The 26856-nt window shown below is 39.5% G+C and overlaps 1 protein-coding gene across 3 annotated transcripts in view; it reads right to left on the minus strand.

Moving 5' to 3' along the window:
- Positions 1-26856, minus strand: part of SRGAP1 (SLIT-ROBO Rho GTPase activating protein 1) — a 279336-nt gene that overhangs the window by 140120 nt on the left and 112360 nt on the right. The window lies entirely within an intron of this gene.

Raw genomic sequence — 26856 nt, forward strand, 5'->3', positions numbered from 1 at the left:
CTCTATTGACACATGTAATCCTGAAGAGAATCCTTTGATGATTTTAATACATTCAGAAGGTTAAGGTTAGTCTTTGACTGATTTAGCGAAAACACAAAAGCAAAGGTGTATCATGCAAAACTATCTGTAAATGACTATTACAATGAAAACGGTGTGTTCTGGAAAATGAGATACAGCCATAACAACGGACTTATTCTTGTCTGAGACCCAGGGTTCACCTCCAGACAAGCAGATTCATACTGGAAAACTTTATTTCATCCTTCCCGGAGTCAGTGCTTATTCCCTAAAAGTGAGGGCTGAATCTCATTGAGCACAGTTGATAGAAATCAATGTCCAGGGGCGCCTGGCTGGCTCAGTCCGTGGAGCATGTAACTCTCCACTCAAGAGTTGATCTCGGGGGACGCCTGGCTGGCTCAGTTGGTTGGACGACTGCCTTTGGCTCAGGTCATGATCCTGGAGTCCCGGGATCGAGTTCCGCATTGGGCTCCCAGCTCCACGGGGAGTCTGCTTCTCCCTCTGACCTTCTCCTCGCTCATGCTCTCACATCAATAAATAAAATCTTTAAAAAAAAAAAAAAAAGTTGATCTCGGGGTTATGAGTTTGAGCCCCACATCTGGGTGCATCTGGGTGTACAGATTCCTTAAAAATAAAATCTTTAAAAAGGAGAGAGAGAAATCAATGTCCAAATAACATCTCCTCAATTCCTTCCTATTATTCTTCAATAGGGAAAGACTGAGCTCACAATATGTATGCATACACTTGGCCATGTTTTTAATCAAGCTCATTAACAGCAAGGTAGTCAAATTCTCAATGCGGAGTCAGGAAACGTGCTCAATGTAATAATGGCTAACAATAATCAAACACTATTCTACACCCTACTGAAGTAGGTAGGAGTATTATCCTCATTTTACAAAAAAGGAACTGAGATTTAAGGAGATTAAATACTTTATCCTGGCAAAAAAGGCCCAAATAACTATAAAACGAGGCCTTCAGTAAGGTCATGTTCCAGGCAACACTGCTCTGGGGAGCGTAGGAAGCATTTCTCAAGTGTCCTCTCCTTGGTTTCTCTACCTCTAGATTGGGGGAGCCATTATTAATCGCATAGAAGTGTGGTGATCACTAGAGTGAAAACATTATTACAGGCTTTTAACTACCAGGAACAGCATCTGGTTTTTAGTCAATCAAAGTAAGTGTTTTTCAATACAGTATTATAATCACCATGTCTGCCAAACTCTTTTCCCTACAAATACAGAACTATTTTTGTTTCATGAAGAAAAAAGAAATCAAGGGTGGGGATATTTCTCATTCAGGAATCTCAGTAAGTCTTTTAAGATTTAGTAATTTTAGCACATCTTGCTGTGCTAAGAGAAAAGAAATCAATCGTCTTCGGCTGTCAACTAGTGTTTTTTTTTTTTTTTTTTCTCTTTTAAGCAGTGTTAGTGCCAAATAAGAAATAAAAGTGGCCAAGAGTACAGATCTCAATAGAACTATACAAAAATTCTGTGGGCTTCCTTCTTCAGTCTCATTCTTAGATTTTTCTCTTGCTTGCTTCCTTCAGTGTTTAAAATCAAGAACTAGGGGCGCCTGGGTGGCTCAGCAGGTTAAGCCTCCGCCTTCGGCTCAGGTCATACTCCCAGGGTCCTGGGATGGAGCCCCCTCTCGATCTGCCTGCCTTTTTGCCTACTTCTGCCTACTTGTGATTTCTCTCTCTATCTCTATTATTTCTATCTCTATTAATTAAATTAAAAATCTTTTTTAAAAAATCTTTTAAAAAAAATCAAGAGCTAGGGGATTTTGAGAAGGAGGGCTATATTTAAACAGTTAAAAAAACTCATCTTCTTTTTGCAGGCAGTAACTGTCACTTCATATTATCTGTAATTTCCCCATGAAAACAGGACAGTAACAGCATTTTCAAGAAGGAAAATGTGAAGGGACAGAATCTAGGATATTGTTGTAAGAAAATAAAACATGCTCCAAAAACTGAAGGAGAATTCATTTGATCACCTCTTTAATTTAGACAAGTTGGGGACAAATGAGGAAAAGATCATCAAAAAAGAACATAAGGAAAAAAAAATATCAGTATAAAGGTACTACCATAAGACACGCCTTATTAGGAAGAGAAAACCTTTGGGTTCCTCATACCACACCAGAGCCGCAAGGCAGCACAATGTCAGAGGAGCTCACTTCACTGCACGTATGGTAAAGCTTTATTAACATGACCTCACTAGATGTGATCTAACCTTATATGGCACTGATGAACTGAAAAGATTTTTTAATAAATGAGTAAAATAAACAGTCATATAAATTCTGGCTCACCGCTCAGAACAGATCAAAGAAGGCAGTGATGTACTGCACCCCACACCCTATCAATCCTTAATGGGACCACAGGGGGCTACAGGACATAGCACCACTGTCATCCCAGGTACCAAAGAATCATGAGGGCTGGAACTGGTGAAAGCATCACATTAAAGAGTGATTTCTCGAAAATGTGTGAGTCTTACTTCTGTAGAAGGGATTGCAACTTTCCATCCACCTTCTTTAAAGACACTCTCACAGGACTCTATTAGCTTTCATGTATCTAGTATTGACCTGGATCATTTTTTTGAGACTCAAGCTTCATTTTAATTTAGTTAACCAAGCCATTATTGAGCCCCTATTTTGTGTTAGGCAGGAGTTACAAAGATTTATGATGCACAACTCCTTCTGGTAGGAAATATAAATCCTAAGTTGATAGTATCAGTACACCAGTGTTGTAATGAAGAAATGTACCAGGAAGCTATGGAAAGGAGAGTGGACAGTGGTAGACTGTGGAAAAGCCTGGAAGACATAATGTCCTGTATAAGATATACAGCTATAACCACCAAAAAGTGGAAAGATGATTCATAGATCGGGAGAAATATTTGCAAATTATGTATTTAATAAGGAACTTATATCTAGAATATATAAAGAACTCTTACAACTCAACAACAAAAACACAAGTAATCCAATTTTTAAAATGGGCAAAGAATCTATAAACATATATTTTTATCCCCAGGGGTACAGGTCTGCGAATCGCCAGGTTTACACACTTCACAGCACTCACCATAGCACATACCCTCACCAATATTCATAACCCCACCCCCCCTCTCCCAACCCCCCTCCCCCCATCAACCCTCAGTTTGTTTTGTGAGATTAAGAGTCACTTATGATTTCTCTTAAAATGGGCAAAGAATCTAAACAGATATTTTCTCCGCAAAAGATCTACAGAAAGCCAATAGCAAATGAAATGTGGCTCAACATCATTAGCCATCAGGAAGAGGCAAATCAAAAGCAAATGAGATACTCCTTCACACCTGCGTGGATGGTTATAATAAAAAAAGACAGATAATAACAAGAGTTGGTAATGATGTGGAGAAACTGGAACCCTCGTTTGTTGCTGGTGGGAATGCAAAATGGCACAGCTATTCTGGAAAACAATCTGGAAGTTCTTCAAAAGGTTAAACATAGAGTTAACACAGACTTAGCAAGTCCACTTCTACCTAGGTACATACCTAAGAAAAATGAAAACACAAAAATTTATATACAAATGTTTAGAGCAACATTATTTATAATAGCTGGAAAGTAAAACAACACACTTGTCCATCAATTGAACAGATAAACGAAATGTGGTCTAGCCATAGAATGTTACTCAGGCTTCATAAAAAGGAATGAAGTACTGATTTGTGCTACAACATAGATGCAACCTGAAAACATAACCTCAGTGAATGAAATCAGTCATAAAGGGAAACTGATTACATTAGGAGATGTCTAGAAGAGACTAATCCACAGAAAGCAGTTGAGTTGTTACTAGGGCTGGAAGAGTTGGGGGGAAATGGGAGGGACTGCTAAGGGGTGTAGGTTTCTTTATGGGATGATGAAAATGTTCTAGAAGTGACGGTGGTGATGGTTGCAAACCTGTGAACACACTAAAAAACACTGAATTGTACACTTTCAGTGGGTGAGTTAAATGATCTGTGACTTACAGCTATTATAAAAAGATATACTGCTGTATCACAATTCCATGAAATTTTAGTTGTGGAGATATTCCTAAGAATGACGATAATAGTACTAACAAAATAACTCCTCATATTTCCATGCCTAGCACTTTTTAGTAGTTAATCAAATTTTACAACATACAGGTATGTACTTTAAAATGATGTCTTCATGGTGGTTCTTGCTTCAGTATTTTTACTTCATCCTGAATTTGTTTGTAAGCCAGAGTGGTAAATTTACTATGAGCATCATTGGTGTGTTAATTGTCACAATTTCTTTTTATTTTTATTTTTTTTTAAAGATTTTATTTATTTATTTGACAGAGAGAAATCACAAGTAAGCAGAGAGGCAGGAAGAGAGAGAGGAGGAAGCAGGCTCCCCGCTGAGCAGAAAGCCCAATGCGGGGCTCGAACCCAGGACCCGGGATCATGACCCGAGCCGAAGGCAGCGGCTTAACCCACTGAGCCACCCAGGCGCCCCAATTGTCACAATTTCTAATGGTATAGAAAAGATTTGCCTAATAGAACATTAGGAGGGGCTTATTACCATGACTCCCAAATAGCACAATCTCTTTTAGGCAGAAAAATACCATCTCTGAGGAGGTTCTAAGCGGCCATTATTTAAATCTAGGTCAGGACCTACTAAATAATAATAATGGCCATTTTAACAGGACTAAAATTTGCTGCTTTTTGAAAAAAGACTTATTTCATTTCTGATCTAAGAGTGCCACCACAGAAAGTATCAACATTAACAATCCAACAATAATACACAAAAAGTACGCTTTCAAACTACTCAATCTGTTAAACAAAATTAAAACAGTTCCTCTAAGCTATAAAAATCTGCTGACAATACTAAATAAAACAAAATTGCCTTGGGAAGGAGGAAACAGAGACATTTCTTCCTATAGTTGATAAAGAAAGGGAAGTCCTAATCCTTGGAAATAAATTTGTGTGAGACCACAGATGATGCATAGTTCATGGAAAGATTGAGTCTATGAGATGGGGCTGCTTCTCTAATATGTTACTAAATGACTAGCACTAGCACATAAAATCGATAGATTGGGTGTGACACTCACAATCGCCCAGCAGACAGAAATGCAACGACATTTCTAAGTTGTCACAAACCATCTCAATTATTTCATAGTCTTGTTTGGTCAGATTTTTCCTTATGATAATTAAAAAAGTATACATTCTGTTAAAATTTATCAGTATCTTTACCCAATGAATAAAAGGTATTTTCCCAAATGATAGGTGAGAGCCAATGGAATGTCTCAGAGAAGAACCCAGTGATGCTCTAATTGGTTCTGTCAATTATTCACATGCTTACTGTTTACATGAATATTTATACAATCTTTCAGTTGCCAATTAGCTAACTACCAGGTGCAAACTTTGGTGAAATACATTTTTATGCTAGAAATTTGGGGAAAAAAAAATCCACAGGGGCACCTGGGCGGCTCAGTGGGTTAAATCTCTGCCTTCTGCTCTGGTCATGATCTGGGGTCCTGGGATTGAGCCCCGCATCGGGATCCCTGCTCAGCGGGAAGCCTGCTTCCCCTCACCCCCCGCCGCCCTCTGTGCTTGCCTTTCTGCCCACTTGTGATCTCTGTCTGTCAAATAAATAAATAAAATTTTTAAGAATCCAAAGACATAAACAAAGACCATTTCTCTATTTCAGTAGAAATCCAAGATTTATGCTTCTCTTATACTTCACACAGAAATTAGGTGACATCAATATGGACACAGACAGGGATTCTAGTGGTAGTATTACAAATCACGGGAGGGGTGCCTGGATGGCTCAGGGTTAAGTGTCCCACTCTTGATTTTGGCTTGGGTCATGATCTCAGGGGCTTGGGATCGAGCCCCACCTGGGGCTCTGTGCTCAGTGGGGAGTCTGCTTGAGATTCTCTCTCTCCCTCTCCCTCTTTCCCTTCCCACTTGCACATGTTCTTTCATTTCTCAAATAAATAAATAAATAAATCTTTTTTTTTTTTTTTTTTTAAATCATGGGACATGGGACAAGTGACTTAACCTCTCAATTTTCACCTTGTGAAATAACAGTCCCACCTCACAAGACTGGGGAAGATTACATGAGTAGAAACGAAAAGCACGCTGCCATCTGCAAACCACCTGGTAAAATGTAAAGATGCTATTATTACTAGCATCTGCAGGTTTTTGTTACAAAGATATTCACTGACCATTTTTCTGTGCCAGGCTCCTTACTAGGCACTATAAAGAACAGGCGGAAAGTCCAGAGCCCCATCCTCAGTGAGAAGACAGACAGTGCAGACAGTGAGAGCAAGTGACCTTCAGGGTCTTAAAGTATGTGTGTCAAAGAGCAATGGAGGTGTTTGGGGAAGTTTCCATGCTTGGGCAAAGGGGCAAGCACTGAGGAGGTAACCTTGAGATTGACCTAGCAGTTTGCTGATACACATAGGGGTAAGGGTATTCTGGGCTGAAGGAATAGCAAACTCACCTGCAGGAGGAGGGAGAGAACAAGGAGACTTATACCAAGGAGGTCTCTGCTGTGGAAACCCAACCCTGGACTGCTAGGGGGTCTGGTCATGAGCCTAGGGCAGCCCCTGGCAGAGAACTAAGGAGTAAGATTTTCTATCTTGGGTCAGTTTCCCAGACTGGTTTGATGATAAAAACCACCCGGGGTGCTTATTAAGAATACCTGTGTCCAATCCCCTTGGCTGGCTATTTTTATCTTGTTGGTCTGGCAGGACCTGGAACGGGGGATTTTTATTAAATACCCAGGTGAATCTTTTCACTGGGTTACTTCAGGAAATACAAGCAAAGGACTGAACAATTCTGCTTAAGGAAGATACATAATCAGACTTGCATTCCAGAAAATCACACAAATAACTAATTAAATAAATGAAATGCTAAGCATCTTACACCTCAAGAAATCAGAATTTCTTTTGTAAACTGTATGGTTCCCTGTTTGAATTATGAATTACTAGGCAAAACAAACCAACAATAAAACTCTCACAAGAATGAATGGTATCCATGTTCTCCCCTGCCTCAGCCTATTATTTTAATTAGTCATGAATCACTCATTTCTGTCATCTGGTGTGTAACTAATGAGTATTTCCATTTAATTTGCTATCAGAAAGCAGAAGCCGATTTTCAACCACATTGTGGAGAAACCTGTAGAGCTGTGCTGGCCAATATGGTGCCATTAGTCACACTGAGAGCTTCCAATGTGGCTAGTCCAAACTGAGATGTGCCGTCAGGTTAAAAATACACGTGAGATTTCAACATCCTATTAGGAAGAAGGAAGGATGTAAAAATGTCTCACTGATAATTGTTAATGCTGACATTTAAAAATGTGGACACTGGGAAAAAACTCTATAGACATTGGCTTATAGAAAAGACATGATTGACATTAACTTTACCTGTTAATCTGTTTCCTTTCACTTCTTAAAAATAACTTAAAAAATCTAAAATTAGAAATGTGGCTCATCTCTAGGACAAAGCTCCTCTAGGATCTGAGGACATTAGCAACCAAGTTTCTCACAGGTGGAATCTGAAATGTGGAGTTCTCATCAGAAGAGGGAGGTTTTTGAAGAATTAGTAGGCTTGATGAGAAGACAGAACTTAAGCACAATGCATATACGGGACAGAATACAGAGGAGGCAAGACACTAGTTGCAGTTAGGAGTGTGACTTTGGAGGAGGAACTATTTCTTTGGACTCCTCAACTGCAGAATGACTGCTAATTATAGATGTCTATTCACCCTTCCAAAGAAAATGAAAGGTTTTAACAAGAAATGAAAAGACGTCCTCATCTTGTAAAACACTACATTGGCCAATTATCATAAAATATGTAATGAAAAAAGAAAGATGTTCTAGATTTGAAAATACTGACTACATAGCCTAAAGGACTTTCAGAAAAGAAATGATCATGGGCCATTTGGGGTTATCATCAGTGACAGCTTCAGAGGGCATTGACCTGTACTGCTTTCAAAGGATATGCAGGATTTTGAAGGCTGTGCAAATGTGGGGAATGGAAATGTAGTTCCTTAAAGTAAAAATGATATTTTTGACATTCTGGCCCAGAAGAGTTATATTCTAGGGAAGGAAGCTTCGGATGGCTGGAACAAATGTAACCTTCCAGGTTACTGCCTGTATCTAGTCTTTCTACTTTTAAATTATGAGATCACCAACAATTTAAGCAAACTAAATAGCATAGACATATATGAAATCAAGTTGCTTCCATTCTAAGCTGAAAACCATGATCTCATCCTAGAACTCTGGAGATGGCTAGCATATTTATGGGGGGAGTAGAATTATGATAAAACCTTTTGGAATAAAACAAGGTTAACTGTCCTCTCAGTACCGTTAATCTTCATTGTTTTGGATATAAGAGTAAAGTCAATTTTACAACATTTCTGACACTTAAAGAGAGGCTGCATACACTTCTCTGAGTTGTCATTACAACATCTTCATTTGAAAGGACATTAACATCAGTATTATTTTAGGATAAAAGCTTAGTATAAAAGCTTCAGTTTTCATAGCTTTTGAAAGCCAAATATTACATTTTGGCCTGGATAACATTTTCAGGTGAAGTATGGAAAACAAATTTGCACCCCCCCCACCATGAAAGCCAGTTAGCCAGGATAAAAGGCAGTAACTTAATGGGATCAATTGCAGTGTAATACATTGCAGGAAAGGCCAGTTTAAGGAAGTACAGAACTGAATGATTCATCGTCATGCCTGTATTTGGAATGCACAAGAGGTAAGATTTAATTAACTTCCCCATAATTAAGCAAGGACATTTCAGGCTGTATTAGTAGATTGATTTTTACTACCAGATAAAGACCATGTGTGAAAACCATTGATCTAAGATTTACATTTTGGAATGGCTTGTGTTGCTGACCTTTCAAAGGTTCAAGGCATTCTCAAAACGTTGACATTCTTTCCTGATATAATTCAACATGAAGTCTCATGGAATAAATAGAAAAGCTTGCACATTTTTTTGGAGTAAGTTTTAAGAATGAAAAACTTCTTAAAAAAAAAGATTTTATCTATTTATTTGACAGAAAGATCACAAGCAGGCAGAGAGGCAGGCAGAGAGAAAGAGGGGGAAGCAGGCTCCCTGCTGAGCAGAGAGCCCGATGCCAGGGCGGGCGGGGGGGGGGGGGGGGGGGGGGTCTCAATCCCAGGACCCTGGGATCATGACCTGAGTCAAAGGCAGAGGCTTAATCCATTGAGCCACCCAGGCACCCAGGTACCCCCTCGAGAATGAAAAACTTTTAAAGTAGTTTAAATTTTTTGTACTGAGTTACTTTCAAATTGAGGTGTTCCCCCCCTCCCCACCTTTTACAAAGATTTTTAAGTAATAATTTCTACACCCAACACTGGGCTCAAACTCACAATTGTGAGATTCAAGAATTACATCTTTACTAATGGAACCAGTCAGGCCCCCCAAACTGAGCCTTTTTCAAATTAAGGCTCTTCTCTTCATTGCAGTAATTATAATTTTAAAGTGTACAGTGTAGCCTCCCAAGCAATTTACCATTTACATGGTAAATACCAGGAGAATACTTATTGAGTTCCTACTATGTTCCAGATTCTGTGACAGGTACTTGATACAGCTTAGCTCTTTTAATTTTTACAGCAATCATATTATGTAGTGCCTCCATTAAATAGAAGAGGATATCAAAGTAGAGAGAGGATATTTTGTCCAAAGTCATACAATTATTAAGTACTAAATCTTGGATTTCCATTCAGGTTTGTCTGACTCCAAAGTATATGATACAAAATTATAATGTTCAACAATTACGCATAGTGTATAATTATACAAAGCAAGCCCAAGTGATCCAGGTTGGCCTTCTAAGTAATTTGTTTGAATGTATACAGACACTGTATATAACTTAATGTATCAAATAAAATTTAACTGCCAAGAATCTAGCTAGCATCATTTAGAAAAGCAATGATAGCATTCCTAGTATTTACTTAGTTAAGAAAGCCAAAAGAACCTCTTCCTCCCCTGAAAAACTCAAATATATGCTTTATAAAAACTAGTTAAGTGACTAATACTAATTCCCTAGTATTTCCTGAATGTTGTAACTTTATGGGAAACTGTAAATTTAGGTCAACTACTGCTGTTCTTAAATTGTGCTTATTTAAGTTGCTGTTTTAAACTGTAAATTGTTATAAATTGCTAATATGTTAAAATTACTGTAAAGCTTTGAACTACACAGATTATAAATCCCTGAATACAAATATCATGTCTTTAAATTTCCATAGAGCACATAATAGATGTTCAGTAACTATCTCTGGTGAATGTTTTAGCAAAGATCGCAAGTTGTCAGAAGGCTTAGTTATGTACATTATGGACTCAGGACCCAAATTCTGCTAATTCATAAAATGGTTTTTCCATTTCCCTCTCCCCAAGGTCACTGTCGCATTACTACCTCCTCTTTCTTTGCTCCATCAGGTCCTTCTGGCATCCAGCCCCACAAGGTTTCCCCCATTAACCACGCCCTATTTGGTCAACAGTGGAAAAGACTCTAGTTAAAACCACTGACTATCATATTTTACACATCTCCTAGTTAAAGGAATTTTATATGTCTACTTCTACCACAGAGGATACCTTCATCTAGGAAAATGCCAAAGGAAACACTAATCATTTCACTTAATTTTCTTTAAATCTCTACCACAGACTTTCAATGGATTGCTATTGGCGACTTTATATCTTACACTGACTTAACTACAGTTCAGTAAGTGAGAGCTCCAATGACCTCTGGCTCCAAGGAGCTGGAACTCTGGCCCAGGAGGTGATGATACAAGGCAAGCAGAAAGTGGTCAAGTGCTTGTGCTCCTCAACATAAAGTTTACATTTACTGACAGTCACAGTTCTCGATCATAGAATAAATGCCTTTCAAGCTTCAGGCTATAAAAGCCTTAAAAGAGATACCATTAAAACACACACACACACACACACACACACACCCACTCACACACACGTATATTAATATGTGTATCTTTCAAGATTCTTCAGGCCTAAGAAAATACTGAACAGCAACCAGCTTGTTAAAACTGGCTTGTAGAAAACAGAGGGCTCCTGGGTGGCTCAGTCGGTTGAGTGTCTGACTCTTGATTTCGGCTCAGGTGGTGATAGCTGGACTGTGAGATTGACGCCCCCCCGCCCCGCGACAAGCTGCGCACTCAGTGGGGAGTCTGCTTGAGATTTTCTCTCCTCCCTCTGCCCCTCTCCACTGTGTGCGCTCGCTCTCTCTCTTTCTCAAATAAAAAAAAAAATAAATCTTTTCAAATGTCAGAAACATTAATTCTCTTCATTACAGTATCCCTTCAAAGTACCAAATAAAATGTCTAATTTGATAGACTACCTTCATATCAAAAATTACATTCTTTTAATTTATCCTCAGATATGAGCCAAACTCTGTAATAAAATGGTAGTTCTGGTCCCGAAGACCCATCCAACTTACACCCACATGATCTGCAAAAATGGAATTCAACAGGTTCACTCAACAATGTCCACTTAACAAGTAAGCAAGTGAGAAAAGAAAGGCTTCCGCTAGTCATCCGACAAACATTTACTGAGCACCCTCCAGGTGCTGAGCTCTGGGGAAACAAAACAACTGCGTCGTGCCCCAGGGCCTCTCAGGTGAGCTCCTAGTCTACAGACATGAAAACAAATAACTGTTATTGTTATAATGATCATCATTTACAGTGCAATGCAGTAAGTCCTGTAATGGAAGCATGTGCTGGGAGAACACACAGGAATGAAAAGCAAACTGCCCACGTAAACTGGAGTTGGCAGACAAGTAGGAAAGTGCCAAGTTGGGGGTGGGTACAGGAAGGGTATTATGGGCAAAAGGAGCAGCCTGGGCAAAGCCCCAGCCACAGGACTATCTGGAAAGTTCAGGGCATTACACAGATGGCAATTTGTTCCATATTGCACAGTGATAAACAGGGGCTCATCAATTATTAGGAGGATTTAAAAGTAAATACTCTAGGAACACCAGGGCGACTCAGTCAGCTAAGTATCCAACTCTTGAGTTCGTCTCAGGTCATGATCTTGGGGTCGTGGGATTGAGCCCCATGTCGGGCTCCACACTCAGTGGAGAGTCTGCTGGAGTCTCTCTCCCTCTCCCATTTGCCCCTTCCCCCTATGCTTATGTGTTCTCTCTCTCTCAAACAAGTAAATCTTTAAAAAAAAAAATCCTCTAAAAGGGTAAGGGATGCTATTTTTATTCAGTTCCTCATTCACTTACTGTTGGGAATGTTTCAATTTATATATTTAGTAAGTTAAAAACAAATGCATATTATTCACATTAGAAAAGATAGCTGTAGAACTATGTTCTAACTGATGAAATTACCAGAAAATGACATTTCCTGCCAAATCCTTGACAACAGATGTTTTAAAATTACGTTATGTTAATTTAGACAAGGGAGAACAATGTCACCCACATTCAATACAATACTGAGGATATGGAATGGAAGGATTTAAAAGTACCTACATAATCAGAGTTGACTTCTATTTTCCTTTAATTAGATTTAAGTTTTAAATTAAAAAAGTAGCTTAAAATGACAAATTATTTAAAATACCTATCTTCAAAAAAAAAATACCTATCTTCTACCTTTCTTGTCTTGTTTGGGGTCCATTCATCTTATAATTTACTTTGAAAAGTACACTTCTTAAAAGACACTGTATCATTTAATCTTCACAACAAAAAGCTATTCAGAAATACTAAGGTAAAACTGCTAGGATTTCCTAATCTTAAACCTCTTGATATGCTCTTTGTAAGATCTCAGATACTAAGTTTTATGGCCTCTGCCAGGTCCACTCATTCCTGTAGCTGCTCTTATCTGGAAGAGATTCATTTTTAAATAGGATTAATGTAGGAATAGCCCAGTGTGTTGTTGTGAAACACTACCCTTCCTCCAAATCCCCAGTACCAGGGAGCTTCTCTCCACCTCTTTCCTAGCTACACATCCATGACCTAGACATGGCCTTTTACTTGAAACTTTCCTCCCCACGTCTTCTGTTCAATTTCACTCTGTTAAACAGCACTCTGCGGTGGAAGCACAGACAACAGTGACTCCATCTTTGGCCCGCCATCTTGTCCATGTTTGCCGGATCACCTTCCATGGAACTGTGTATTCCAGGACCCTTGGACATTACTTCACCTACTTTAGAAATGCCCACCAAGGCCAGGCTAGGGGAGGCACGTTTTGGCCTCCCATGATTCTGTGAGAGGCAACAAAGTCTTTCCCCTTCCTGATGCACAGGTAGGGCCACAAGATCTAATTACAGGTTAGCTGTCAGTTAGGTGCATGCAAACCCTTCAAGGAGCATGTGAAGGAACCGTGGATCTCACTACAATGTCTCACATGACCTCTTGCTTGCTCTACAAAATCTGTGGACTAAGGTCTGGACTTTGCAGAAAATAACCATGCAGCTGGATCACTGACCGCCCAAACCTCCATCAGCAAGTTACCCTGAATGAGACTCTGTCAACTGTGTGGACTGGCCTGCTTCGCCTTCTGATCATTAAGTGCCTTCTCAGTTTGGGGGATACTCTACTGTCCCGCCTCCACTTTCTGACCCCTGTGTCTGATGTAGAGGCAGGAGTCACAAAAAGACTTAAATGAAAGACAATGAACTGACAGACTGAGGGAAAAGAGGGAAAGGTGAGAGCAAGAAGAGATAAAGAGAAACAGCTTAAGGAGAAAAGAACTGAGGAGAAGGAGAGAAGTAAGAGAGGAAAAATGAGGAGGGGGATGTGAGGAAAGGGGGCAAGTGAAGAAAATGAAATAAATGTAAAGTAAGTGATGAAGGTCTTCAGGAAGTCACTGACTCAGTCTTGGGCACTGGAGGGACTGAGAGCACTTTAATCTACTCAGGCTTGTCCTCAGGCTCCAAGCCTTTTCAAAAGTACATTCTGCTTTGAACAAATTTTGGATTTGGCTTCAGTCTTAGGCCAGCATGAGAATAAAATTTCAAGGTCAAGCACAACTCCTTTTTCTTATTAGAACCAAAGTGCAGGTTGTTCAGAATCATAAGAGCATCCCCTTTTAAGCATTTAGAAACCTAGGTAAAAATCAGAATTGGTCATGAATGTATAACTTCACGTTTAATGGAACTTCAAGCTCAATGGACGAGCATGGGACTCAGTCAGGATCATCTTTCACAGGACCCTGATTCACGTGTAGCTCTGAGACCAAACAGTAGAAATTCTTTGTATTCTTTCTATTTTCATGATTAATTTTTGCAGCCCTGGAACATTTTTAATTATCTTGGCACCTTAGGGGTAGAGTGGAAAGGCTACTAAAAACAGGCAGAAGTGCTCGGAATTCTCGTACCATCTTCCTTTTATGTAAAAGAGACCAATTCAGCAAGACCAAAAACTTTCCACTTTGACCCACAGCAAATGTTTCCTGCCCCCCTTTTAAATTTAGAGGTCTCTGGTGAGGACCCACATTACTCACAAGCAAAGCTGATGTTCTCTTAGCTGCCGGCATTGAGAAAGCTGTCTGAATGGATGGCATCGAGCCTTCTGCCATGCCACTGGATTCTTCCCCAGTGCAGGTGCCAAGTAACTCTGAGTTTAGGCAAGCAACCGTCTCCTGGGCACTTCAGTCCTGGTCTCCTAGACTAGGGCTCTCCTGGATGCCGGCAGCACAGCACAGGATGGACACGATTTTTCTTCTTCACCCTGGTTACAGGATTGGCTGGCTGGGATTATCCCAAAGGCAGAACATTCTGCCCAAATCCAGTGAAATACTTTACATTGTTTAGCAGTCTCCTCTTGAGGTGACATAAAGAATAACTACTTAGAGTCTTAAGATCTGCATGCAAACATTATATACAGAGCCAGGGTAAAAAACTCCAATGCCCTCAGAAGCCAGGTAAGTCCCATAAATGAGGGAAGTGGACAGGGTGTAAAACAACAAGAGAAGGTAATAACCATGGCTTGTCTAGCCACCAAGCTCCAGGTAGCACTTGCTACATAGGAAGCTAAATCTGATTTTGTTTTTTGAGAGAAGCCTGAAATTTGGATTTTGGGGTAAAATTTCCAAATTCTTAAATGTCAGCAATTAATTCTATTAAAATAAAACAGAGTACAGGCCTAACAAAACCCAAATCTGTGCCAGATTTTGCCTCTAGACTACCATTTGTACTGACAGAGAGAAAATCTAAGCTTTTTGGATAAACTTAGGCCTTCTTCAATTGTCACAAATGTAACAAGAGAAACAAAACTGAGATTAATGATAATTTGATGGGACCTCAGAAATGAGGCAGCAGTGTAAATGGTGTATGGAAAATCAAACAAAACTAGGTGACATTTAGTAAGCAATGTTACTTCTCAGCTTTTAAGTGAATTTATTTGTAAACTGGATGACAATGGCTTGACTTACTCTAAAACTCACACTAGTTTTCTTTTTTTAAAAAAGATTTTATTTATTTATTTGAGAGAGAGAGAATGAGAGAGAGAGAGCGAGCGAGCATGAGATGGGGGAGGGTCAGAGGGAGAAGGAGACTCCCTGCTGGGCAGGGAGGCTGATGCAGGACTCCATCCTGAGACCCCAGGATCATGACCGGAGCTGAAGGAAGTCACTTAATCAACTGAGCCACCCAGGGGCCCTCACACTACTTTCTTGGAACTGAAAATACTAGAACAGTTTCTCCTTCTCACCATTCTCTCCTAGGGCTCAACCTAAATCTGGAAGATGATCTGAAGTCCAATCTTATTGGAACTCTTTTTCAAGAATTGTTCGTGCTGACTCAAGAAATCTGAGAAAAGCACTTCTCCCAGGGCTGGTACAAATTCCATTAACCATCTCTGATATCAAAGGCTTTACTGAATAATGTGTTCCAATTTACTTTCTGTATCTCTCTTCTTTGGACACATGTTAGAGAATAGAAGGATTACAGAATCTCAAGTTTACAATAAGCCTTAGAAATCATTTGGCCCTATCTGCTGTCTGGTGATCAAATTCTCCCAAGTCCATGCCTGCCCGAATTCACTGTCTCCCAAGAGCAGCCTGTACTACCATCTGGCAACTCCAACACTTAGAGAAGTCTCCTTGAACTAAAACAAGAACTCATCCATTCGTCTGACAAAAATGTATCAAAATGCCAATGATAGGACTCATACTAGTTGCTTTTATATAAGGATGAATAAGCTGGGACATCCTTCTCCCTCTGCAAAGAACTCACAAAAATACTTTCAAAATTACATTTCAAACTTCCAAAAGGGTACTTTGCATGAGTAAGTACACCCAAGAGACAAAACAAAGCCAACCCATCAAAAAGTCTAAGATGTAAGACAATTCATGAGACGTGAATACAGCAATATGCAAAAGAAAGAAAAGGTTTAATAGTCAGCAGGGAAATAGGTATGAACACTCAGATTTGAGACTTCCTTCAAAATTAACCTAACATCTCTTCCTGATCACTCTGGGAACCAAAGGCTAAAAGGAAGACAGATACCAAGTTCATTTTCATTACCTACTATTGAAGGAGATTTACTCACCCAGAACCTCCCATACCTGAAGAGGTACAAAACCAGGGTTCAATATGACTACTTAATAAACTTCTTCCCTTACTGCTACCTGTATCCTTTTTCTGCTATGCTGTCCCTTAAACCTAATTCAAGAAAAAAATATTCAGTCAATTCCACCCCCATCGCCCCTCCACCCACAAGCTGCCCAATTAAGAGAAATGTGAGAAAGAGAATTTACTATATGATAGTTTAAGGTCTGCATGACAGCTAACAGCTGAGAGGACCCAGTCCAATGAGAACTCAGTCATAAATCTTGTGCAAAGCTTTGTTTCCCTGGCTGAGCAGAAGTGAAAATTTCCTCTGTTAGTATAATCAAGATTTTTTTTTTTTCCTTTGAAATTCTGAGTCCCATCGCTTCTCGGCCTTTTGGCTAAGATCAAGTGTGAAATTCTGAGTCCTGACATTGGGTAATGTATAAAAACTTAAACTTCAACTGAAACCAATAACCAATTGTTATGAGGCATAAATTAGATAATGCTTATAAAGAATTCAAATAGAGCCTTACATAGAAAATTCTCAACAAATGGTACTTATTGTTATCAATATCATTTTCAGGGTGCCTGGGTGGCTCATTTTGTTAAGCAACTGCCTTCGGCTCAGGTCATGATTCTGGAGTCCTAGGATCTAGTCCCACATCGGGCTCCCAGCTCCATGGGGAGTCTGCTTCTCCCTCTGACCTTCTCCCTTCTCGTGCCCTCTCTCACTCTCTTTCTCTCAAATAAATAAATAAAATATTTTAAAAATATATCATTTTTACATCTATTGGTCCCAAAATATCTTCACATATTTCTCAAGAAATCCACATTTTTGTGAGTTCTAATCCACTGCTGATTCCATTTGAGGGTGGTGATTATGCCTATTAAGAATACACTTTTAATTTTTCTCTTATTCATGCAAACATATTCATTTTAGCAGATTAGAAAAGTAGAAGGAAGGTGGGAAGTCAGCCATCTTGGGTACACACCTGTTAACATGGTACGATTATTTTTTGTGTTTTTAAAAAAAAACATTTATTGCTACAAAAGCAGACACATATACTGTAAAATGTTAGAAGATATAACTTCAAAAACCCACTTGATTTTCTATCATGAGGAAGTTAATTTTGATAACATTTTGCTATATATTCTAAATATTTTTCTAATACAGAAAGCTCTAGGTTATTTCCATTTTGACTTTCCAAACTTTCATAGTTTATTCAATGCCATTTCTGGTGCACAAACTATGACTCCACCTGTGTACAGGTAGAAATTCCGGAGCCTCAGTAACCATCATCACTGGTCCTTTCCTCCGGCCACGTTCTTTATTAGGTTACCTCGAATCCTTACAACAGTCCTGCAAAATACATTCCAATATCCCTGTTTTGCAGATAAGAAAACTAAAACTCATAAAGATCAGGTGACTAGTCCAACCCCTCAAAGCACTAAGTGACAGAGCTAGGTTTCAATCTGTCTTTGTCAGATTCCAAAGCCTGTATGTTCTCCCCAAGCAGCAGGCTAAAGGTAAGTGAGATACAGAGTCTCTATCTGAAAACAATTAAATGAACACAAACAATCCAGATCCTTATTTGGGCAGTAAAGTAGTATGACCCTCATTTTACGAAAGGACAAAAGTGACTCAAAGTTCCATAGCAAAGAGGGCTAGAGCTGGACTTTAAATATGAGTTAGATGAGGATACCATTATTTTAATACAATATAACTCTCTGCTATGTGATGTTTAAATTTAGAGTTTGCCAGGATTTTACACTAACAAAACACACTCTCAGGGTGCCTGGATGTCTTAGTTGGTTGGGCAGCTGCCTTTGGCTTGAGTCATGGTCCTGGAGTCCAGGGGTCAGGTCCTGTGTTGGAGACCCTGCTCCACCAGGAGTCTGCTTCTCCCTCTGACCCTCCCCCCTCTCATGCTCTCCCTCTCAAATGAATACATAAAACCTTAAAAAAAAAAAAAAAAAAAAAGAAACAAAAACCACACTCTTTAGCCACCCACAAGCACTCACTGGTGAGCTGTTCCTGGGGTATAATTCAAAGAGGGAAAACCCAAAATGTAATTAGGGAGTTGCATAGTTTAACGTATACCACAGTAAAACTTACCCTGAGTTTTGATAGTCCTGCTTATCAGACTACTGGAAAGGAACAACAGGGAATTTAGAGACTTGGATGAGACTCCCAGCTCTGTCAACTAAATAACCTGTGTGACCTTGGGCAGGTTACTGACCCGCTTCTGGGCTCAAGTGAATCCGTCATTCTAGAACAGTTATAAGAAATACTCCCTTCCCTCTCTCTCCACCACGGACTCACACTGTTGTCAGAGGATGAAGGTTATAAATGACAAAGGGTTTAGAAAATTTAAATTTTCCATGCATATGTAAGGTATCTAATAAAGGCAATGACAATTATAAAAATGCATTCCTATAGCTACAGGTGACGAGTGCAAATTATGTCAGGCATTGTTCTGTTTCATATGAATCAACTCATTCAATTTTTGTGTTATTATTATCTCAATTTTACAGACAAGTAAACTTGCCCATTGTCACTTGGCCAGTAGGTGAAGTTAGGTTCTGAATCCAGATAGTCTGACTCCAGTCAATGCTGTTAACTACATGAAAAGAAGGTTCCTAAAAGCCTTTACTTCTCCCATCTCCAACAGCTTCTGTTCCACCCCCACCAGGGACAAATACTAAAATATAATATAATGTTTCAGCAACTTTTGCTATTTCTAATTACATGATTTCCTTTATAAAATCAATTTATTTTTTATTTCTTTTAAAGCTTTTATTTATTTATATGACAGAGAGAGACACAGCGAAAGAAGGAACACAAGCAGGGGGAGTGGGAGAGGGAGAAGCAGGCTTCCTGCCAAACAGGGAGCCTGATGTGGGGCTCAATCCCAGGTCTGTGGGATCATGACCTGAGCTGAAGGCAGACACTTAACTACTGAGCCACCCAGGCGTCCCTATAAAACCAATTTTTTTTTTAAAGATTTTATTTATTTCTTTGACAGAGACAGATCACAAGTAGGCAGAGAGGCAGGCAGAGAGAGAGGGGGAAGCAGGCTCCTCACTGAGCAGAGAGCCCAATTCGGGGCTCGATCCCAGGACCCTGAGATCATGACCCGAGCCGAAGGCAGAGGCTATAACCCACTGAGCCACCCAGGCGCCCCTCTATAAAACCAATTTAAAGAGAAAATTATGTTTAAGTTTTTCTGACAAACCTGTTGGTTAAAAAAAAATAATAATTATTTTGTCTATTTCAGTATTTTTTTAGGCATATCAGATGATTTCATCTGAAAAATTTTTAAGGGTTCACAATTCTTTCAAAGATGTTCTCCACAGGCAGTAACCTCTGTGGCCTTGGCCACAGCAACCTTTTGCTGGGCATGTCTCCAACAGCAAAGGAAACAAAGGAAAACATAAGCTTTTGGGACTTCATCAAGATAAAAAGCTCTTGCACAACAAAGGAAATAGGTGACAAAACCGAAAGACAACCTATAGAATGGGAGAAGATGTCTGCAAATGTCTTATTAGATAAAGGGCTAGTATCCAAAATCTATAAAGAACTTATCAAACTCAATACCCAAAGAACAAATAATCCAATCAAGAAATGGGAAGAGGACATGAACAGACATTTCTACAAAGAAGTCATCCAAATGGCCAACAGATACATGTAAAAATGCTCAATATCACTCGGCATCAGGGAAATACAAATCAAAACCACCATGAGATACCATCTCACATCAGTTAGAATGGCTAAAATTAACAGGTCAGGAAACAACAGATGTTGGTGAAGATGCGGAGAAAGGCAAACCCTCTTACACTGTTGGTGGGAACGCAAGCTGGGGCAGCCACTCTGGGAAACAGTATGGAGGTTCTTCAAAAAGTTGAAAATAGAGCTACATTATGACCCAGCAATTGCACTGGTTTTATACCAAAGATACAATATAGTGATCCGAATGGGCACAGGCATCCCAACGTTTATAACAGAAATATTCACAATGGCCAAACTATGGAAAGAGGCCAGATCCACTGACAGATGAATAGATAAAGATGTGGTAAATACATACCATGAAGTATTTACTCAGCCATCAAAAAAATATGAAATCTTGCCATTTGTGATGACATGGATGGAACTAGAGAGTATTATTTTAAGTGAAATAAGCCAATCAGAGAAAGACAATTATCATATGATCTCACTCATATATGGAATTTAAGAAACAAAATAGAGGATCATAGGGGAAGAAAGGGAGAAATAAAACAAGACAAAACTGGAGAGGGAGATGAACCATAAAAGACCCTTACAGGAAACAAACAGGGTTGCTGGAGGGGAGGGAGGTGGGGAGGAAGAGGTAACTGGGTGATAGACATTGAGGAGGGCACTGGGTATTATATAAGACTGATGAATCACTCATCTCTACCTCCGAAACTATTAATACAGCATATGTTAATTAACTGGATTTAAATTTAAAAAATAAAAAATAAAAAGCAGTACCATTGTAAAAAAATATTTAAAAGATGGTTCTCATTAAAATTTTTCCCCAATGATCCTGAAAAATTATGCCTTATTCTGGAAGGGATGACACTTGCGATCTTAAATGTTCAGTTCTGAGAAAAAAAACCTAAAAAGAAGAAAATTATGCAATGGGGATCAAATTCTAAAGTCTCCAATAGTCATATTTCAAAAAAACCTTTAGTAATCTACTGAACAGTAGACTATCGATTCTTCCCTCTTCAGCAGTTCTTATACAGTTAAATATTATACAGGATAGACATGAGTCTGTGGCTGTTGGTGAATATGCTCCTTCCCCTATATATTTTTTTTTAAAGATTTTATTTATTTATTTGTCAGAGAGAGAGAGGGAGAGCGAGCGAGCACAGGCAGACAGAATGGCAGGCAGAGGCAGAGGGAGAAGCAGGCTCCCTGATGAGCAAGGAGCCCGATGTGAGACTCGATCCCAGGATCCTGGGATCATGACCTGAGCCGAAGGCAGCTGCTTAACCAACTGAGCCACCCAGGCGTCCCATTCCCCTATATTTTTATACACTCAAGTGATACACCCAAAGTGTAGACAAGAAACCTCAGAAAGTTAGCAGGTAGAAACAGAACAAGAACCACAAAAGTAGGCCCCGTATGTAATTTTAAATTTTCTAGTAGCTAAAGAAAAAGAAACAGATGAAATTAATTTAAAATATATTTTATTTAGGCCAACATATCAAAATATTTTAAGTTTAATATGTAATCAACACAAAACTGTTAATGAGATATTTTGCAATTTCTTGTATTAAGTCTTGAAAATCTGGTGTGTATTTACCCTTCAACACATTGCAACTTGGACTATCCACTTTTCAAATGCTGAATGGCCACATATGACTAGTGGGTGCCATCCTGGGCAGCGTGGTTCTCTAGAGTGGTTTTATTTTATTTTTATTTATTTATTTATTTATTTTTAAGATTTTTATTTATTCGACAGACAGAGATCACAAGTAGGCAGAGAGGCAGGCAGAGAGAGAGAGAGGAGGAAGCAGGCTCCCTGCAGAGCAGAGAGCCCAATGTGGGGCTCGATCCCAGGACCCTGGGATCATGACCCGAGCCGAAGGCAGAGGCCTTAACCCACTGAGCCACCCAGGCGCCCCTCTAGAGTGGTTTTAAAAGCACAATGGGGATTAGAGAATCTACCAGTTTCCTACCCCTAACTGCAAAGCATAGGTCGAGGAGAAAATTTACAGTATGTTGGTAATTCTGCACTGTTTGAGAGACACACACTGTTTTACTATAAAAGTTCTCTTCAACTAGAATGTAACACCTCTGATTGTAAAATAGGGTATGTGTCTGCATGTACAGAGACACGCGATTTTTAATACCTAATAATGATCAGTAAAATAACAGAATCGTGGCTTGTGTGGATACCCACTTCCCATTTCAGGATACTTAATCACGTGGGCAGATTCCTTTTTTATCATGTGGGGTAACATTCACAGGTTCTGGAAATAAGGTTATCTTTGATGGACCATTACTCAGCCTACCACAGGTTACTGAGTGCTATGGAGATAAGGAGAGCAAAACAAGAGAGCCAGAGGAAGACTTCCATCAGGAAAGGGATATGAAAAGATCATTCTCATAGCAGAGTAATTGGAAGGAAGTCAGAGTGAGGCAGGGAAACCAAAGACCAAAGCCACTCAATGGAAGGCAAGGGCAGAGGTGGGGTGAGAAGATGCCCAAAACTAGTCAGTGGAGGTGGGAAAAGTGAAGAAAGTATGAGGCTGAGAAGTAGTAAAGATGTAGAACCCACAGGACCTCCAGAAAGGAACCTTGGCCTGAAGGGATGCTGGTGGGAAGGAAAAGGGAGAACTTTAATGTTTAGTGTTCCGTTAGTCCAGTTGGTGATTTAGAGTATTTGTGTCATTGTCCTATTGATCGATGTGAACTTAAATTGATTCCACTCATGGACCAAAACACAAGAATATTTTTCACAATATGAGGTGTTACAAAAAGCTGGTCCCTCGTGCAGGCACAATGTAGGACCTTCAACAGCTGCTCAAAGATGCAAATGCATGATGTTGTACAAAAAGGCAAGAGGTTTAATCTGGCCTCCAGATGTTTTTTGTTTTTTGGGTTGTTTTTGGTCAATTTCAGCTTAGTGCCAAGGCATGTCGATCAGGGCTCAGGAGTTTTTTTGCTCCTTTTTATTTGCTCCTTTTAAAGGTATAGTGTAAGGACCTTGCAAGTTTCAAAACCAATCTGGTGGATTCATCTGAATGTAGTATGGTGATTAAAGCCTGTTCAGCAAGGCTTTGATATCTCAATGAGCTGGGTTCAAATACTGCCTCTGCCATCATACTAGCTCTGTGACCTTTGAAGAGCTTTCTTAGGTCTTGGAACTCTAGTTGCACAGCATCTTTAAAGAGCTAATGATGCATATTATATGGTTCTACAAGGGTTAAATGATATCCGATTTCATGTCCAGTACAAAGTAGGTAATCAATAAAAGTAATCATTATTAACTGAAAGCCTTATTTAAAAGAATCATAACCAGAAAAACATACTGTTTGTTATTAATAATTCTAATAAGGCTCTCCAAATAGCTTTAAAAAAAAACCCACACAAGTAGGAATTTCAAATACAGAAAGAAATACATCAGCAAATCCTCAGAGAATAACTGTGGATAATCTAATGACATGGATTTAAATCTTCAGGATAAATGCCAGCTGAACTGAATTTCCTTAGTTTCTCTATCCCAGCTTTAAAGAACCCATCAGGCTCCACTACTGTTTTAAGGAACATTATAAAATACTCCAAGCTTAACCAGCTCCCCTGATACCAGTATTGAGTTAGAAAAAAATTAAATATACAGGTGTCCTCAATTTATGGGCAACCTATGTCCCTGAAGGACCATGTATGTTGCAAATTAGATTTTGGTAATCAGAACTTGTTTTCCCAGCGATAACTTCAGAAACTTGTTTTGCTAGAAAAATACAGTAACTTTTTTTTTTTTTTTTTTTGGAACTGGCCATAGGATTAGGATAGATGGTATCTGGCATTCTGGCACAGATAAAATTAAACAGATTCTCCATGTCAAATTTTGGATCCTGCCAGGGTCATGTTTTGCCTGAAGTGGCAAATTAATCCCCACTGTCTGGTAATGAAAAATACATCCCATCCTGTAAATGACAAAGTGGAAGACGGACTATATAAGGTACAATACATTTGTTTGTATTACCTTCCTGGAGCAAGACATTTCATATACATTCAAGAGAGCGATTACCCACCTTCAATAAATGTTTGAGATAAATGGGACAGCTTCATGAATAGATATACCATTAATCTGACACACAGGGAAAAAAAAGTCTGAGAAGGGGATACTGGAACTTACATATAAAGAAATGATAAAAAATTATTATTCTGTTGATAAGGTCTGTACTAAAGTGTGGTGTACAATTTTTAGGACAGGACTCAAATTCATAGTTACGGTTTTTTTTAGAGAACACTGCAGAAACCAGGTAAACAACTTAAGATACAGGCTGCCAAAGTAAGCCAAAGGGACACTATTTGTCCAACCGACGTCCTGTTTGCAAACCCCAATTACCAAAGGACAGCAAATTAAATGCTAATCTTCGCTGTTCACAAACAGTATTTTAAAAATGATATCCTCTGGACTCTACTTTGCCTTATTAAACGCCCGGTGGAGTTGCTCATAAAAGTCAAGTTGTTCAACAAGGACAATCAATCGTAGTTAATGGTCACTATAAAAACCCGCCCGTGACGCTAAAGAGACAATTTCGTAATTAGAAGTTAAGTGGTGGCCGTGAGCTTTCCTGTGAGAGAGTTCTAATTCCTAAGTCTTCTGGGGAGTAATGAGGATTAGGCAAGGCATGGCTCAAAATAGCTGAGGCGCCGTATGCGTGGAGGGGGGTAGCATGGATGACCCAGCCATAGCTCTCTGGGGCTCTTCAACGTTTCAGAGAAGGAGTCTAAGGGCCGTGAGAACACCACTGAGTGCCATGCTGTTTTACCTGTCGCTCACCAAGACTGCTCTCTTGATTCCTCTGGTGGCAGCATTCCCGTTGTCCATTTGGGGTTCCCCCTGGCCACAGCATTTATTAATTATCCCCAACTCAGTGCTCATTGAGTCAACATGGAAGGAGATGCAATTCCAACCAAGGAACCATTTTGGGAGATTTTTTACAGCATGGCTCACTCAAGATTAAATCATGTATAGGCAAAAAAAAAAAGAAAGAAAGAGAGAGAGAGAAAGAAAGAAAGAAAGAAAGAAAGAAAGAAAAAAGAAAAGAAAAAGTAAGCCTTCCAAGAAGAAAATTGATGAGAGGGGGGGAACACATTAGGAAGCCAGCAGACAAAGACAAGCAGACGGGTACTGCAGCCCTGTCTCCATCCGCCCGTATGTTTTTCCTCACACCCATATGCTCACTCTCAGTTCCCATATGGTTTCTCTTTCTCATTATGAAATTGGAGGTGCGGAGGGGGCAGGAGTGGGCACACATCTATTTTGTACAAAAGTTACACATACACCAAGTATCCTAGAACATCGCAGATGGGAAAGCTGAGTTACACATGGGCCCCTGCCCAGGCCAGGCTGCAGTAGGCACTGACTCTGGTCCCTCCCTTCCAACGTTGTTCCAAGGTCAGGTACTTCTGGATGTTCTCTCATGGCACAGGTGCCGACTCTCTGGTCTGGCTGTGGGCATTCATTCTTGTTTGTGGCAGTCTCCTGCTTCAGGCTTGAACCTGAGCAGCAAAACCGACAAATTGTGTTTGCCAAGGAGCAAGGTGCCTAAGGAAGTCACCAGCGCCAACTTGCCTGATGACCTGCTCCTCGCCTGGACCAGTGAGGGTGATGGTGAAGCCCACCAAAGTAGGGCCCTGTTTGTCCATAATCCTCAGTGACGACATGACCTGGCAAAATATTGTGCCTTCAAATGTTCATAGCAGCATTATTCATAATAACTCTAAAGGGAAAACCACCCCAATGTCCACCGACTAATGAATGGGTACGTAAAATGTTGTGTATCCAAACTAATGGAGTTTTTTAAATTTCCTATTTGGAAATAAAAAGGAATGAAGTATTGGTACATGGATGAACTGTGAAAATATGCTACGTGAGAGAAGCCAGTCACAAAAGGATAAATATTAAAGCTGTTACCAAAGAAATGTTGTCCTTTAGTGATCCCTGAAAGACAAACTTATATTCTATCAGTTAAGGGAGCATGCCCATAATCTTGGGCCAGATAGCAGGAGCTCCCTTGTATTTTATTGTATCAGGAAATAAGTTTTTAAAGACGCTAGTTTCTTAGAGCAGTTTTAGATTCACAGCAAAACTGAGCAGAAGATACAGGAAATTTCCCATATCCTCCTATCCGCAAATATGTATAGCTTCCCCCATTGCCAACATCACTCACAAGAATGATACATTTATTATCATCAATGAACCTACAATGACATATCATAATCATCCAAAATCCATAGTTTATAATTGTGTTCATCTTAGTGCTATACATTCTGTGGGTCTGGACAAATGAATAATGACAAGTAGCCACCATTACAGAATCATACACAGTGATTTTATTGCCCTGAAATCCTGTGCTCAGCCTTCATCTCTCCCCCAACTCAAGCCCTGGCAACCACTGATCTTTCCACTGTCTCCATAGTTTGCCTTTTTCAGAATGTCATATAGTTGGAATCATATAGGATGTAACCTTTTCAGATTGGCTTCTTCACTTAGAAATATCCACTTAAGTTTCCTCCATGTGTTTTCATGGCTTGATAGAACTCATCTCTTTTTAGTGCTGAATAATACTC

Source organism: Lutra lutra, chromosome 8 (genome assembly GCF_902655055.1).
Source record: "Lutra lutra chromosome 8, mLutLut1.2, whole genome shotgun sequence".
NCBI lineage: Eukaryota > Metazoa > Chordata > Mammalia > Carnivora > Mustelidae > Lutra > Lutra lutra.